This window comes from Trachymyrmex septentrionalis, unplaced genomic scaffold, assembly GCF_001594115.1.
Source record: "Trachymyrmex septentrionalis isolate Tsep2-gDNA-1 unplaced genomic scaffold, Tsep1.0 scaffold60, whole genome shotgun sequence".
Classification (NCBI taxonomy): domain Eukaryota; kingdom Metazoa; phylum Arthropoda; class Insecta; order Hymenoptera; family Formicidae; genus Trachymyrmex; species Trachymyrmex septentrionalis.
In genome coordinates this window covers 1491352-1497156 of record NW_017305779.1, presented here as the reverse complement: position 1 = coordinate 1497156, position 5805 = coordinate 1491352, and positions in this window count along the sequence as shown.

The window sequence follows — 5805 nt, the reverse complement described above, 5'->3', positions numbered from 1 at the left end:
GTGTGTGTGTGTGTGTGTGTGTGTGTGTGTGTGTGTGTGTGTGTGTGTGTGTGTGTGTACATATATACAATATATGTTTGGTATATACTTATATTTAATGATTAATTTTATCTGTTATCTGTCAATTGTGTGTGATGCGCTTTAGCGTTGCAATTTTTAACGGGCTACTTTGTGGTTATTCTTGATCGAACATACAAAGTCTGCCAATACTTGATTTTATGAACCATTGATAAAGAAGCTTTTTTTTTAATTATGAAAATGCTATAATATGAGCGCAGTATGTTTCTCTATAGAATTTCTACTTTTTTACGTCTGACAGAACGTGTCGTATATTATTTTACATACATTGTCACGGTTTGTCATATTAATTGTTGTTCAAATTTTCAAATCATTATGCTTACTTTGTATTGCACTAGCGCACTGATGAACTGTAGATTTGATGAATAATTTGAGCAGCTCTTTAATGTACAGTTATTTCTTCACATTGATTATTATGTCTTCAAGGTTAAATTAATCTTAGATTATCGCATAAAAAAACGATTATTCTTTCAATCGCTTTTTGTGCGATACAAATATAAAATAGTAAATTTTATGTAATTATTTTATAAAGTTATAGAGAATTTGTTTTCTTCAATATTAAAAGTTTAAAATATCTTGATTATGATAGCCGCCAAATGAACAAATTAGAATTTTCTGGTTGAATGTATTACTTTCTAAAAGTGAGTCAGTGTGAGTTATTACTGACTTTAGTGCTGCTAATTGATGTAATCAACAGAAAATATTTACTGTTTTTCAGTAATAATATACTGATTTATTTTTATGATTTGCAGATTGAGAATCTATAGAAAATTAAAATCTCTAAAAGTAAGAAAATCAATAGATTATTACTAAAAAACAGTAAATATTCGCTGATAATTACATCAGTTATAAGTATAGTACTAAAGTTACTAATGCACTTTTAGAATATTCTAGTTCTACTGACAATCAAATTTCTAATTAATATAATCAAAATTTTCTGGTTAATCTATTTCCAACCAGAAATTTTTCTCAGTAAAAGAAAACTTAAAAAATTCAGTTCAGTTCACACACGACAACGAACATATAGCTGATCGCGTTTCGAATGTAATTAGTCTTCACACTGCCGCCAAGTCGTGATATATAGTTTTAATGTAATTTTGTCTAAAACGAAGAAATGACTTTAATATATCACACAATTGCTTCGATCGGGCACTTATCCTAAGGATGCAATTTTTCTTCAACAGCAATAACTCATCCTGCATAAGCTCATGATGATAACGCAATTTTTTCACCATCTAACAAAAGGGTGTTCGATTGACGTACTAAACGCTTTAATCATGACATTGGTAAGTCCTAAGATTTATTGCTAAAGTTCAAAATAATTTTACATGGAGTAATCATCGTCAATATACTTCCAATCATAAATCTCATTAACTGGATATAGATAAAACTTCACATTAATTTTGTAAGCTAAAATTTAAATTGTTTAAATTAATTTTGCATCAATATTATATAATTTATTGCTATAAAGCAATGTAAAAAAAAGACATGTAAATTTTTTTTGGCTCATAATAAATTAAAATTTTTTTATCTTTTTTACAGACTTTTTACTTTTTCTATATTTTCTATATTTTCTATTCTATAATAAATATCTATTATCTGTAAATATTTTAGTATCATATGTATATATACATATACAAAATAATGTAAATATGTATTTAAAATAACTTTTTGTCAAAGATATTTACTTATCTATATTATCTATATTATTTTTCTTTCTTTCAATTCAACTAACACTTGTTTATACGTGTATATATGTCTTAGTTTCTCGATAGTTATTTATATAAAGTGTGCTATAAAGTTTATCTCAATAGTTATTTTTGTTTCGTTGCTATAATTTTTAGATAATTTATTATTTAGTGATCAAATTAATTCTTACTGGAACAGTTGATAAATATTTTTTTTTTGTAAAAAAGAAAACATATACCATTTAACCAGAATCACTATGGATATCTTATAAATATTATAAGTTTACTTTATATATAAAAAATGTTGAGGGTCTTAATAATGTTACATCGCTGCAATTTATATGCAAAATACTTTAATCGTTTGATTCGTAGAAATTGTTACTGTTATCGTGAATCAAATTAAGAAATGTCAAGAAAAATAATTCTTATTAATAATTTCATGATTTTGAGTAACCAAATATATATTATTTAGAAAGCTGCTGAGACAAAAAAAGTTTAAAATATAATTTTTGACTAAAAGTAATAAAAATTAAAGTATTAATACTAAACTGAAATATTAAAAAAGTAATAAAACTACAATTGAAAAAGTTATGGGTCTATCATTGAAACGTTTTAACAGTGTAATCAAAAGAAAACTCTATTATATTTGTTGTATTTTTATCCATTCTTCATAACTATTATAATTACAGATTGTAAAATCGTCGGTATCCTATCTGTATCTGTACTGCTGGCCATATCCTGGAAAAAAGTTAATTATGTTTAATTATAAAAAAATTTAAACATAAAAATTTAGAAACTATTAAAAAAAATAATATTATATTTATAGTTCTATATTCACATTCTGTCTTGTCTTTCACTATTTCTTATCATCTCATTTGCATATCTATATCTCGTACGTGAAAAAGAAACATACATTTTTTTAGTATTTTATATTCTATTTTGTTTTTAATTATTTATTTTCCACAACACACTTTACTACGTATAGTTATCATATTTACAATTTTTTCTTGACTCTTTTATTTTACTAACTTTAGTATAATTTCTCCCTCCCACCCCTCTCTCTCTCTCTCTTCCTCTTTATTTTTTTGTCTTTTTCTCTCCATCACATTCATACATACTTTCATATTTCTTAGTCTTTTCCACATATACCTATGTTTATTTTCTCTGTTATTCATTTTTCTTTTTTTATTTTTTGACGCCTACATTCCACCAACCTTTATAACTTATTTTTGCCTAAAAATATCTCAGCATCCCTGTTGTTCTTAATACCCTATTGTACCTCAGTTCTTTCATTTTTATTTTTTCCTATCTTTATACATCTCTGTCTTTTTTCTTCTTTGCTATTTCTTCTATAATCTCCTTTTTTTTCATAATCATATGTTACTTTTCCCGCTAAATAAATAATAATATTTAATATTACAATTAATTTTATTTGTTTTAATATTAATTTATCTTTTACGCCATGAGAAACAATTAACAGATTGTAGAATTTAGTTAAATCATGATTTTGTTTTCACTCTATCAAAATGAAACAAAATTTTATATATTATTTTTTTTTTATATATTATTTCTTTTTAAATAATTTAAAAGTTGAATATTATAATTTAGGAATTTCACATACAAGTTAAAACTCATAAAAATTTATATTTCGATATTACTTACTGCTCTGTCGTCTGTTATATGTATACGTCAATGTGCTTGAATGTGTGCTTTCGTTGAAAACCAGAATAAACTTGGAAGAATAATCAATAACTCGAAATATTAACGCAAAGTTGTGTTAAATGAAGTCGAACAAAGTGGACTTATGATTTTCTCTCTTTCTCTCTGTTTCTCTGTCTCTCTGACCCTCTCTCTCTTTCTCTCTCTCTCTCTCTCTCTCTCTCTCTCTCTCTCTCCTCGTGCTCGCTTATTATTCTCTCTGCTTCGAGTTCCATCGATTTCTATTCAGACTTTATATACTTTCTGAGCGCATAGCGTCTTGCATTATACGAAGCGACAAATAAAGAGAAAGAGGGTGAAGATTTGTCTGAGTTGTAAATTTCTTTTTCTTCGCTTGTCTTTTTTTCTTGTTTTTTCGTATTTTAAAGCATCGTATAACCATGATTGGTGCTCTTTGTTTTCTTCAAACATGCGATTTTCACGCAGAAATTTTGTCTTATGATTCCCATTATAAATTTAATACTCACATTTGCGTTTGAGTGTTGCTTACCTATGTCTGCTTGAATTTTTAAAGCAAATCGCTCACCTCTGCATTAGTCTATAGGGTTATTATTGATTTAAGGGATATTTTCTTAATACTTTTTTTTATATTTTTTTTTCTCTTACGAGAGTCATGAGTAACAGGAAAGATACAGCAATTGTGTATGTAATTTAAAGGCACAACCGTAAATATTTAATGACTGTGAGAAGATAAAAATATGTTCTTTTACTTTGCTTTCACTTACAATTAGAATTTTTCAATTTGTACCGAGATGCTCAGTTTTACACATCGTACGATTGATCAGCTTTGTACGATTTAGTAATTAACTGTTCAGTTAATAGTAATACGAATTATATATATGTTTCTGTAAAAGAAGATAAAAATACAGTAAATTAATATAACAAGAAATAAAAAAGAAAAGAGTATGAAACAAACACCTACAAGCACTATCAACCGAACCATAGAAATTCCGCTTCGTATTTTTGGTATCTGGCCAGATTCACTGTACATTCCATTTTGTAGACTGTTTTGGACGATTGCACTCGTAGTTACTCAATCTTTACAATATCGATATATTATTTTGCACTTACACACTGTCGATCTTTCTGATTTGATGGATGGTTTAAGTGCAACCTTGAGTTTTAGTCAATTTTCTTCTAAACTCATCATTTTCTGGTTTAATCAACGGTAAGATACAAATAGCTATAATATAAATGCTAAAAAAGTATTAATTATATTTTTATATAAAAAGACACTATATAATTTTTAATCATATTATTTGTATACAATATTATACAAATTCCTACACATACAGTAGCTCTAGAAAATTAATTTTTTTTATTATTATATTGTGATAATTGATAAAATCACTTATAGAACATTTGATAAGATTTTGACGATGATGGAGATGGATTGGAAAAAAAATAACACTGCTGATTTTAGTACATGTGTGAGAACAAATAAAGCCATTCTATCGCAGAATTTCGCTAAAGCCATCTTCGGTATCTTCTCGATAGCCATAACGTTATATGCCGCTAGCGTTTTCACTTTTGATACAAGTAATCTAGAAAACATTGACATATCCATGCGACCGCTTATTCTAAAGATGGACTTTCCATTCAATAGTAATAGACAATTTGTTTATGGATTGGTATTAGTTACACAATTTTTTTGCACAGTGCTATGCGGCTGCACTGTTCTCATGCTAGACGTTCTCCTCGTTGTCTTGGTAAGTTGAAATTGTCTTGAAAAGAATGGTTTAAAAAAATTTTAATTTAATTGTTGCGTCCACCTTAACTATATCGCAATGTTCCCTGGAATTATAAAATTACTGCGATTATATACAAAATGTCAAGCTAAAATCACATTTTCGAAATCTTTTAGGTATTACATTTAGCTGGCCAAATAGAGATTCTCGGTAAATGGTTCACAAAAATCATTTCAGAGCAAAATGAACACAGGCTGAATCTAGCAATATTGAGGAAAATAATTGAAAAACATCAAAATATTATTATCTTTTCAAAAAGAATTGAAAATTTATATTCTGATATTGCGTTGATTCTGTTCGTGTCAGATAGTTTAATTATATGTTGCATCGGTTTTGTACTGGTTACGGTAAGTAATTATGATGAATGTTTCCAGTAAGCAAAATATGTTTTGAAACATTCCATCAACATAGCAGCGTCGCTAAAAAATAAAATGTTTCAAAATATTTCTTGCTTATTGGGTTGTTGCTGAATGATCAATAATGCAAAAAAGAATTTTTTATAAAAAGTTTACTGATAATTTATTTAACTTTACTTATGTTGGCCGACTTAATTATTTTAATATCACTATTAT